The following is a 12,769-nucleotide window of genomic DNA, read 5'->3' as shown; positions in this document are numbered from 1 at the left end:
TAGGATGACCCAGTCAGAGTTTGTTCTCTTTGGTCGAATACGCCTATGTTTGAACAAACCTGGTCAAGAGGGTAGTAACGCTATGTTCTCTTTGGTCGAATACGCCTATGTTTGAACAGGAGGCCCCCAAGTGACATACTTACACGTGTGGCATTGAGCCAATCAAGAGGGTACCGATAGCTATGTTCTCTTTGGCGAGTACACCTATGGTTGAACAGGAAGCCCCCAAGTGGCCATATAATTTTTTGGCATTGTGCCGGTCAAGAGGGTACCGACAGCTATGCTCGATGAGCAGGAAGCCCCCAAATAATCATATAATTTTTTGGCATTGCGCCGATCAAGAGGGTAGTGACAGCTATGCTCGATGAGCAGGAGGCCCCCAAATGATCATCAGGGACCTATGTTTGAGCTGTGTTGTGCATCCAACTCTCTTTGGTCCCTGAAGTTGTGGGTGTTGAGCCTCTTAAATGATGATAACGACTCAGCTTCGAAGAAGTGAAACGACAGAGGCCCTGAATTGTCAGGGATGCCGACTTTATTATACTTCTTATAATATATACATCAGATAACTATGTACATCATGAGAGTCGGGTATAGTAGGGTCAAAGATGAGCAATGTTCCACGGCCGACGGGTCTCCTCCTCCGATGTGCGTGAGTCCTTGTTGTCTCAAACGTCGATGAGGTAGTGATGTCTACTACACAACCTTCTTCTTGTAGACGTTGTTGGGCCTCCAAGTCCAGAGGTTTGTAGGACAGTAGCAAATTCCCCTCAAGTGGATGACCTAAGGTTTATCAATCCGTAGGAGGCGTAGGATGAAGATGGTCTCTCTCAAACAACCTTGCAACCAAATAACAAAGAGTCTCTTGTGTCCCCAACACACCCAATACAATGGTAAATTGTATAGGTGCACTAGTTCGGTGAAGAGATGGTGATACAAGTGCAATATGGATGGTAGATATATGTTTTTGTAATCTGAAAATATAAAAACAGCAAGGTAACTAATGGTAAAAGTGAGCGTAAACAGTATTGCAATGCTAGGAAACAAGGCCTAGGGTTCATACTTTCACTAGTGCAAGTTCTCTCAACAATAATAACATAATTGGATCACATAACTATCCCTCAACATGCAACAAAGAGTCACTCCAAAGTCACTAATAGCGGAGAACAAACGAAGAGATTATGGTAGGGTACAAATCCACCTCAAAGTTATTATTTCCAATCAATCCATTGGGCTATTCCTATAAGTGTCACAAACAGCCCTAGAGTTCATACTAGAATAACACCTTAAGACACAAGTTGTCACAGCCCTAGCTTAGCCTTTGCTTGTCCTTGCATGATCATCATGTCATCATGTTAAATTTTCTCAGAAAGTTGAAATGGGGATGACAGAAACCCCCAGCACCACTTAAACCAACTAGGTTTACTAAATACTTCTTCAATGAACCTGAAATGCCCTTCTAAAATGTTCATCATCTTTGCCTTGGTCTAGAACCTCTGTCAAAAATGGCTCACATTTTTCTAGGACAACTTTGGGCACTGAATTAAATCATACTCTATTTGCATTTGGACATTTAAAAGCTATAAAATATTTTAAATGTCCAAATAATCATAAATTTAATGTTTACTATTGGATATATTCCAAACAGTGGGCATGGGCAAGTTTCATGATTTTTGAGTGTGCCTAAGTATTTTTAATAAAGCCCTGACACTACAGAAGAAATAGAAAACCAGAAAAGAATTAGAAAAGGAGAGAGAGAGAGAGATAGAGAGAGAGAGAGAGAAAACCCACCTGAGGTTACCTGCACAGCCCACCTGGTGGCCCACTTACCTGGCCCGGCCCACCAGAGCCGCCACCGTCTCCCACCTCGCGCCAGAAGGACGCCAGGCGTGTGGCCACCGCGCACCGGCACGCGCCCGGCCACCTCCTCCCTCCCTGCCTGTCTGGCTCCTCCTCGACGCGTCTGGACGAGGCCACGCGATCCCCAGAGCCGTCTGGCTCTCCCTCTCTCTCCCCGGAACGCTCTCCCCCTCCTCTGCTCTTCCCGCCCGAACGCCCCCGTCGCCACCGCTCACCACCACCGCGGACACCGCCATCCCGGCGACGCCCTGAGATGCCCAAGAGCTCCGCCTAGTACCCCTCTTCCTCATCGTCGAGTTGTGCAACGCCGGACGCCCCCGAGCGCCAACACGTCGTTTTCTTCAACCTCCCGACGCCGGAGATCTCCATCGCCGCCCCGCCTGCTCCGGCCCCTCCCCGAGCCCACTGACCAACCCTGCGGAACCGCTGTGAGCTCCTACGCCCCTCGCCCCTCTCCCCGTCGACGCGTTCATCCTCTAGCCATGTTTTCCACCTCGGCCGAAGCTCGTTGCCGCCGTCCATGGCACCGTTGCGGCCACAGCTGCTGCCACCCGCATCCGAGCTCATCAGCGTGCTCAGCACACCCCTAGGAACACGATGCACTCACCAGCTCCTCCTCTGGTGCTCCGTAGCCCCGTTTCCATCGATGTCTGAACTCCGCCCGCCGCCTTTGAGCTCGCCGCCATCGATTTCGGTCGCCCCCAGTGAAACTGATTGCTCCACTAGATGCGCGTGGACGCCAGCTCGCCGTAGCTCCAAACCGCGCCGCAAATCACCGCATGTAGCGCCGTCCCGAGCAACTCCGGCGTGCCACCGCCATGCCTTTGGTCGCCGGCGTCAACTGCTGACGTGGCGCCGGATTAGTTAGCACTAATGACCCGGCTAAACACCCTTAGTGCCACTGCCATGTGGGCCCTGTGCCTCTTTAGTTTAGTTTAATTTTCTACTTAATTAGTTCATTACCCAGCGGGATCCACTTGTCAGCATTGACTTTGCTGACGTGGCTTTTGACCGGTCCCACCTGTCTGTGACTCGAGCCAGTACTGTGAGACTGACGTGTGGGACCCATGGGTCAGGTTTGACCCTGGTCAGCCCCTGTTGACCTGATGATGTCACACCAACGTCATGCTGACGCAGTAATGTTTTTCTGGATTTTAAATAAATTTAAATGATTTATTTATATTCAGAAAATGTTTAAAACTTCTAAAAATCATAGAAAATAAACCGTAACTCTAAATGAAATAATTTATATATGAAAAATGATCAGAAAAATCCAAGCTATCCATCTGTACCATTTGCATGCATGTTTGAACAACCTAAGGTTGCTGTATATGGCAATTTGCATATTTGGCAATTAAATAATCACATATGGAGTTTGAATTTGAACCCTTGGCTCAAACCAACTTCATTTAATCTGGTTTCTAGTTGCATTAGCTCAAACCACAATATATTGCCATGTCATGATCATGCATCATATTGTTGCATTGCATTGATTGTGTTCCCTCTCGTTTGCCGGTGTTTGTCCCCTCTTAGTAGACATGGTTTCAACGACGTGATTGATGACACCGATGCAGAGTTGTACTATCTTTAGAAGTGCTAGGCAAGCAAAACCCCCTTGTTCATTCCGATACAATCCCACTCTCTCGCTCCTGCTCTCTCTTACTGCATTAGGACAACAACGATTCAACTGTTACATGCTGCGGTAGTTGAACCCCTTTCCTCTGCATGACCTGTCATTGCCACAGTAAATAGATGAAACCCACTAGCATGAGTAGGAGTTGTTTGAGCCCTGATGTGCCTACTCATTCATGCTTGTTTGTCATGCCTGCTATTGCTTAGAGTTGTGTCAGGTCTGATTCATCGGGGATGAATTGGAAAGTTGTGAACATGTGCTACTGTGTGTGAGCTAAGTGTGTTGAACACGATTTGGTAAAGGTATCGATGAGAGGCCATGTAGGAGTACATGGTGGGTTGTTTCATTGGAACCGTCCTCAAGCACCGAGATCTGTATGTGTGATTTAAGAACCAGCTACTACCATGCATTGGGCCCGAAACCAATGGACCCTCTCGGCTTCTTAACCACCCTAGTCCTTTGTCCAGGAGTTGCAATTAGTTTCTGGTGTATATAGGATATGTGTTGGCGGTCGTGCGTAGCGCTGACCCTAGGGGTGGGCTATGATGCGGTAGATACACCGTGGCACGGTGTACCGAGTCGCCTGTTTGGTGTCTCGGGAACCCTGTACACATCGTTCAGGGTCGTATGTGGAAACCTCGGCCAGACTCCCTGCGGATGGAACCTAGATAGGCGATAAACCTGGACTAGAGACTTGAGTGTTTAGGTAGGCCGTGGCCGACACCCTCGTTGGGCTTCCACTTGAAGGTTGCCGAGTACATGTCGTGTAAACGACGGTAAGTGGTGAGAGCGTGTATGAAGAAGTACACCCCTACAGGGTTAACATCATCTATTCGAATAGCCGTGTCCGCGGTAAAGGACTACTTGGTTGCCTATACAGTTCATAGACAAGTGAAAGTGGATACTCTAAAATGCGCAAGATAAGCGTGAGTGCTATGGATGGCTTTCTCGTAGGGAGACGGGAGCGGATCCATAGTGGTGTATTGATATGGTGAATATGTGGACTCGTGTGCGCCACCTCAAAAGAGTTACTTGCAGTCGTAGTTTAAGATAGCCACCGAGTCAAAGCTGGCTTGCTGCAGTTAAACTCCACCACCCCCTTTGTTGATACCGATGCATATGTAGTTAGTTCTGATGTAAGTCTTCCTGGGTACATTTGTACTCACGTTTGCCTATTTTATGTTTTGCAGAGAGACGTCGGTCTCGCTAGTAGTTCCGTGTGGACTTCGACGTTTAGCTTGATACCTCAGCTACGATCTTGTGCCCTCGGTAGGATCTGGTAGATAGTCAGGCTTCTCAGCCTTTTTCATTTGTAGATGTCTGTACTCATACATGTTAAGCTTCCGCATGTGCTTTGACTTGTATGCTCTGAATGTTGGTCATGAGACCCATGGTTGTAATATCTCGCTCCTCGGAGCCTATTGAATAAATACTTTGAGTCGTAGAGTTTTGTTGTGATGCCATGTTGTATTTACACATATCGAGCATATTGTGTGTATGATTGAAATGCTTGGTATGTGTGGGATCCGACAATCTAGTTGGTTATCCTTGGTAGCCTCTCTTATGGGGAAATGTAGTCTTGTGCTTCCATGAGCCATAGTAGTCCGCTATAGCCTGGTTCACCGGAGTCCTGCTAGCCCAGCACTACTGTTCCAGAACACTTAGACTGGCCGGCATGTGATTCACTTCGTTCCTGTGTCTATCCCTTCGGGGAGATGTCACGCGGTGACATCCGGAGTCCTACCTAGCCTGCTACAGCCCGGTTCACCGGAGTCCTGTTAGCCTAGTGCTACAGCCCGGATTCGCACGCTGCTGACCGACATGCTCGATGTTGATTCATGTATGTCTGTCCCCGTAAGTTAGTGCCACTTTGGGTTCACGACTAGTCATGTCGGCCCAGGTTCTCTATCATATGGATGCTAGCGACACTATCATATACGTGAGCCAAAAGGCGCAAACAGTCCCGGGCCATGGTAAGGCGACACCCGTGGGAATACCGTGCGTGAGGCCACAAAGTGATATGAGATGTTACTGGCTAGATCGATGTGATTTGGAATCGGGGTCCTGACAGCTTTGGTATCAGAGCCTGACTGCCTGTAGTATTACCAAGCCAAACCGGTCGAAGTTGTGTCTAGAAATGCTTTAGTTATGTAAGGGAATTGATTGTGGAAGGGAACGTAAGGCTCTTTTTACTCCTTTACCTTATGCCCTTCTGATCTGAATCATCCTCTTCTCTTCTACGGGGATTAAGAACTAGGCCTTCTCATCTATCTATCAGGATGACGAGTTACTATGTTAGTGACTTATAGGATTGGTGGATTCAAGCCTCAGTTCAGTCTCTACTACTTCCGTGTGTTCATGGATGGCCTCAGAACCTTGATATGATGTTGTTGAGTGGTTATGCCACCATTTTGTAGGATGTCTCAATTCGTTTTGAGCATTTACAGCCGTTATGCTGTCCGAGTCATCCCAGGTTACTGAATAGTCTGATGCATTTGCAAATCCTTTCTTTCCATTCCCGATGTCCTTTTTGGTCAGAATAAGCACACTATCCGGTACATTGAGGTACTCTATTGCCTCGGTATATATGTTGGGGCTATTTTTATGACCCTGAGTGTTTTAGGGAGTCACCTAGTAAACTAGCCATGTTTTGTGTTCCCGGTGTGATGATTCTAGCCGTCATTCTCGAAAGCATCCCGTGATGCCATTTAGTTAGTAGGCATTCTATTCCTGGGTTTTGAACCCGAGGTTCACCCTACTTATTTCATGTTGATAGTGTTTGCTCGTTCCTTTAGGTTCTTAGTAACCTTGTGATAGTCCTCGAGGTCCCGTGGTATTTCCTTCTTCCAAATACCATGAACTGCTTATGGCAGAAGATCTTTGAACCAAAAGATCACAACAAGAATGCTCTTGAGGAGTTCTCCATTCTGCATTGTGAATCTACCAGTCCTACCTTTTTGCATGGATTATTTGGAAGAAATATGTTGAGCTTTGTTCAACATACTAATCTATGCATCCACAACTCAGAAAGTGCTATGTTCCTTTGAGTGGTCCCTCTTCGGTTGTATTCCGACCCTCGTGTATCAGTTGATAGTCAAGAGTATGTCGTGCATTTGTGCTCATCGATGCCTATTATTCTTGTGGTCCGTCAAGCCATTCTATTCTGGAATGACTAGGAGAAACAAACTCTAGTACCTCATCCATTTCTAGGATTGGGTCAAAGCAGTTGTATTCCACGGATCAAATGCAATCAAGCTTTTGGTTTGTTCTACCCAGAAGTATTAGCCACTTTATGTCAGGAATGTCATGAGAATTGCACCTTATCTTATGAATTCTTGACGTAGTGATACTTCTCGCCATCAATATTCATTTCCTCGATGTCGTGTTGTCGCAACCGGAATGCCGACAAGGGAATCATGGTGTGTGAAATCAATACTCCTAGCAACTGTGTTGCATGGTAGTTAATGGACAATATTCTCATTCTTAGCATCTTGGTTATTGAGCCATCATCCTAAGAATGATCGTGCTACCTAATCCATATTTCCTGGTGCACCCTCCGATCAATGAGTTAGGATTGTGTCAATCTCTCGCTCTTTTGATCATATCATCTTGTTTTGAAAGCAAGATTGCTCCCGAGCTTAATAACATATCGGTTGTTCGTGATTTTCTGAATATCTTCTCGAAAGTATTACCAGGTTGTTCCCTGACCGCTATATTGAGTTCGTGATCATGTTGGTTTTTCGCTAAACCAGCCATCCTCCAAGAATCTGTGTTGGATATCCCTGAGCTAGTTGGTTAAGCTAAACAACAACTTGGAGAGTTGGAAGATAAAGCTTTGCCTTACTTAGTTCATTCTAAAAGGATATCTTTGTGTGTGTGTGTGTGTGTGTGTGTGTTTAAGAAAGATGATATCTTCATCGATTGATCCACATGATCAATTGTCGACGCTATTGTCTTACAATCCTCTGATTTGAGTGTGGGCTATCGTCAAATCAACTCAGAACCAACGATATTTGTAATGTTGTCTTATTCATGATTGTTCCTCAAGCATACACCATTACATCCTTTGGTCTGACCAATACTATCACATTGTTCACATAATGGTGGAATTCCAGTGATATGGAAAATTCCGATGAATTGCTATTGATCCCATCAGCAGCATTTTGTCTCCCCCATGATTCATGTTGAACATCAACCTAGTGTTGAAAACTTTGTAAGCAATGCCTTCGTGTTCCATTCATGAAGCTTATGCTTGGATGGAAGAAGTGACTTCCTCAAATTCATGTGCATTTGGTGCAAGTTGCCGCCGTGAGTTCGAGAAAGATTGTTTTTGTTCCTCTATGTACCATCCCAAGTCAGTTATGCATGTGCGAATGTATTCTATGGTTTGGTAGATTAATTACCTCCACTCCATATGTATTTCCTAGCACACCAAGCCACTGATTGACTTGTTCAAGGAAAAGAAGTCTATGCTTGGGATCTAATCCACGGACTTGCGTAAAGACTTCGAAATCCTTGATGATGGTTCCCGACCAGAACTCGATAGTGTTTTATTATAAGACTACTATGTGGCCATTCTTGTCTTAGACAACATGCTCACATGTATGTAGCAGAACCAACTCATGTTTTGGAGCTTGCTATCGTATTTCATATCCCGAGAATCTCGCAACGTCATCTCGTCGGTTTGTGTTGCAAATTTTCTTTTCCAGACATGTTGTTTGAATTATCCTGTTACCAGCCAGATTTGAATCTCAGGCAGATATGATGGTTGGAACTTCTTCCGAGAACTATGATATAGGTTCCAGTGAAGTGGATGCACCTAGCTGGAAGCACTATTGTTGTAGTATCTTGGTTAAGCCGTTTGGTCACCTCCCATGAGGATTTCGCATGACTTACTCTTGAAGTTGTTCCTTATGGATCCTTGTGCTCTCAGTTTCTTCGATGATTCTATAACCATTGGAATGTTGGAAACACTCTCGACTGTTGAGTTTTTCCCCAGTTACCAGAATCATTCCCAACATTTGCATTTTGTTTCCAGCTTGCACCGCCTTGTGCCAATTTCCCATGGGCTGCCCTTCTCAGCAGTTGCTGTGCAGGATCATCTCCAAAAGTGGTCCTACCATGGGTCCCAACCATTTCCGATGATAAGCAAAAATCGCCCATTGTGCTGTCTTCAACAAGGTAGTCCACATCATCCATTCGAGTCCAGGTATGTCATTCTTTCGAACTCCTTCAAATGATCGATTGTGATTGCCTTAGGTTGGTATAAATAGTCTCAATGATCTTTGTATCAAAAGTAATTCTTTTTGCCACTTAAGAGAATAATTATACGAGTCACCTTCCCTAAGGTGCCCCGTTATGGAATCATGGCAATTATCTCCTCGCTACTTTGAAACCATGCACCATCCTACTCCAACATGAAGATGTTACCTATGGAATTGAACCTTTGTCATCTGCTACCTTTCCTCATTCCAAATGTTTGTCTTGTGTCTTAGCTCGAGAGATGTTTCTGTGTCTCATTCCGTGAATTGATCTTGAGTGCTTGATCTTAGAGAAGATCGTTTTCTGTAGAGTTTCTTTCTGTCATCATCATAGTTGGATGAAGATCTCGAAAGCACAGACATCAAGATCAACATGATGGAACAAATCAACATCCTCGAGAAGGGCTTTTGGATCATGAAGATCGTGTCGGCTTTGTGTCCCCTCTGTCCTCTTACCTCACGTCCTGAATCTCGGGACGAGATTCTTGTTTAGTGGGGGTGAGTTGTCACAGCCCTAGCTTGGCCTTTGCTTGTCTTTGCATGATCATCATGTAATCATGTTAAATTTTTTCAGAAAGTTGAAATGGGGATGTCACAAACCCCCAGCACCACTTAAACCAACTAGGTTTACTAAATACTTTTTCAATGAACCTGAAATGCCCTTCTAAAATGTTCATCATCTTTGCCTTGGTCTAGAACCTCTGTCAAAAATGGTTCACCTTTTTCTAGGACAACTTTGGGCACTGAATTAAATCATACTCTATTTGCATTTGGACATTTAAATGCTATAAAATATTTTAAATGTCCAAATATCATAAACTTAAATGTTTACTGTTGGATATATTCCAAACAGTGGGCTTGAGCAAGTTTCATGATTTTTGAGTGTTCCTAAGTATTTTTAATAAAGCCCTGACACTACAGAAGAAATAGAAAAACAGAAAAGAATTAGAAAGAGAGAGAGAGAGAGTGAGAGAGAGAACCCACCTGAGGTTACCTGCGCAGCCCACCTGGTGGCCCACTTACTTGGACCAGCCCACCAGAGCCGCCACCGTCTCCCACCTCGCGCCAGAAGGACGCGAGGCGTGTGGCCACCGCGCACCAGCACGCGCCCGGCCACCTCCTCCCTCCCTGCCTGCCTGGCTCCTCCTCGACGCGTCTGGACGACGCCACGCGATCCCCAGAGCCGTCTGGCTCTCCCTCTCTCTCCCCCGAACGCTCTCCCCCTCCTCTGTTCTTCCCGCCCGAACGCCTCCGTCGCCACCGCTCACCACCACCGCGGACACCGCCATCCCGGCGACGCCCTGAGATGCCCAAGATCTCCGCCTAGTACCCCTCTTCCTCCTCGTTGAGTTGTGCAACGCCGGACGCCCCCGAGCGCCTCCACGCCGTTTTATTCAACCTCCCGACGCCGGAGATCTCCATCGCCGCCCCGCTTGCTCCGGCCCCTCCCGGAGCCCGCGGACCAACCCTGCGGAACCGTTGTGAGCTCCTAGGCCCCTCGCCCCTCTCCCCGTCGACGTGTTCGTCCTCTAGCCATGTTTTCCACCTCGGCCGAAGCTCGCTGCCGCCGTCCATGGTGCCGCCGCGGCCACAACTGCTGTCACCCGCGTCTGAGCTCATCAGCGCACTCAGCACACCCCTAGGAGCACGATGCACTCACCAGCTCCTCCCCTAGTGCTTTGTAGCCCCGTTTCCATCGATGTCCGAACTCCGGCCGCCGCCTTTGAGCTCGCCTTCGTCGATTTAGGTCGCCCCCAGTGAAACTGATTGCTCCACTAGATGCGTGCGGACGCCAGCTTGCCGTAGCTCCAAACCGCGCCGCAAATCACCGCCTGTAGCGCCGTCCCGAGCAACTCCGGTGTGCCACCGTCGTGCCTTTGGTCGCCAGCGTCAACTGCTGATACGGCGCCGGATTAGTTAGCACTAATGACCCGGCTAAACACCCTTAGTGCCACTGCCATGTGGGCCCTATGCCTGTTTAGTTTATTTTAATTTTCTGTTTAGATTAGTTCATTACCCAGCGGGATCCACTTGTCAGCATTGACTTTGCTGACGTGGCTTTTGACCGGTCCCACCTGTCTGTGACTCGAGCCAGCACTTGAGACTGACGTGTGGGACCCACGGGTCAGGTTTGACCCTGGTCAGTCCCTGTTGACCCCATGACATCACACCGACATCATGCTGACGTAGTAATGTTTTTCTGGATTTTAAATAAATCTAAATGATTTATTTATATTCAGAAAATGTTTAAAACTTCTAAAAATCATACAAAATAAACCGTAACTCTAAATGAAATAATTTATAGATGAAAAATGATCAGAAAAATCCAATCCATCCATCTGTACCATTTGCATGCATGTTTGAACAACCTAAGGTTGTTGTATATGGCAATTTGCATATTTGGCAATTAAATAAGCACATATGGAGTTTGAATTTGAACCCTTGGCTCAAACCAACTTCATTTAATCTGGTTTCTAGTTGCATTAGCTCAAACCACAATATATTGCCATGTCATGATCATGCATCATATTGTTGCATTGCATTGATTGTGTTCCCTCTCGTTTGCCGGTGTTTGTCCCCTCTTAGTAGACATGGTTTCAACGACGTGATTGATGACACCGATGCAGAGCTGTACTATCTTTAGAAGTGCTAGGCAAGCAAAACCCCCTTGTTCATTCCGATACAATCCCACTCTCTCGCTCCTGCTCTCTCTTACTGCATTAGGACAACAATGATTCAACTGTTACATGCTGCGGTAGTTGAACCCCTTTCCTTTGCATGACCTGTCATTGCCACAGTAAATAGATGAAACCCACTAGCATGAGTAGGAGTTGTTTGAGCCCTGATGTGCCTACTCATTCATGCTTGTTTGTCATGCCTGCTATTGCTTAGAGTTGTGTCAGGTCTGATTCATCGGGGATGAATTGGAAAGTTGTGAACATGTCCTACTATGTGGGAGCTAAGTGTGTTGAACACGATTTGGTAAAGGTATCGATGAGAGGCCATGTAGGAGTACATGGTGGGTTGTTTCATTGGAACTGTCCTTAAGCACCGAGATCTGTAAGTGTGATTTAAGAACCAGCTACTACCATGCATTGGGCCCGAAACCAATGGACCCTCTCGGCTTCTTAACCACCCTAGTCCTCTGTCCAGGAGTTGCAATTAGTTTCTGGTGTTTATAGGATATGTGTTGGCAGCCGTGCGTAGCACTGACCCTAGGGGTGGGCTATGATGCGGTCGATACACCGTGGCACGGTGTACCGAGTCGCCCGTTTGGTGTCTCGGGAACCCTGTACACATCGTTCGGGGTCATATGTGGAAACCTCGGCCGGACTCCCTGCGGATGGAACCTGGATAGGTGATAAACCTGGACTAGAGACTTGAGTGTTTAGGTAGGCCATGGCCGACACCCTCGCTGGGCTTCCGCTTGAAGGTTGCCGAGTACATGTCGTGTAAACAACGGTAAGTGGTGAGAGCGTGTATGAAGAAGTACACCCCTGCAGGGTTAACATCATCTATTCGAATAGCCGTGTCTGCGGTAAAGGACTACTTGGTTGCCTATACAGTTCATAGACAAGTGAAAGTGGATACTCTAAAATGCGCAAGATAAGCATGAGTGCTATGGATGGCTTTCTCGTAGGGAGACGGGAGCGGATCTATAGGGGTGTATTGATATGGTGAATATGTGGACTCGTGTGCGCCACCTCAAAAGAGTTACTTGCAGTCGTAGTTTAAGATAGCCACCGAGCAAAGCTGGCTTGCTGCAGTTAAACTCCACCACCCCCTTTGTTGATACCGATGCATATGTAGTTAGTTCTGATGTAAGTCTTGCTAGGTACATTTGTACTCACGTTTGCCTATTTTATGTTTTGCAGAGAGAGGTCACTCTCGCTAGTAGTTCCGTGTGGACTTCGACGTTTAGCTTGATACCTCAGCTACGATCTTGTGCCCTCGGCAGGATCTGGTAGATAGTCAGGCTTCTCAGCCTTTTTCATTTGTAGATGTCTGTACTCAA

The sequence above is a fragment of the Triticum dicoccoides genome, chromosome 5A (assembly GCF_002162155.2).
Source record: "Triticum dicoccoides isolate Atlit2015 ecotype Zavitan chromosome 5A, WEW_v2.0, whole genome shotgun sequence".
NCBI classification, from domain to species: Eukaryota; Viridiplantae; Streptophyta; class Magnoliopsida; order Poales; family Poaceae; genus Triticum; species Triticum dicoccoides.
The sequence above is the reverse complement of the archived record's forward strand: the minus strand, read 5'-3'. Positions refer to the sequence as shown.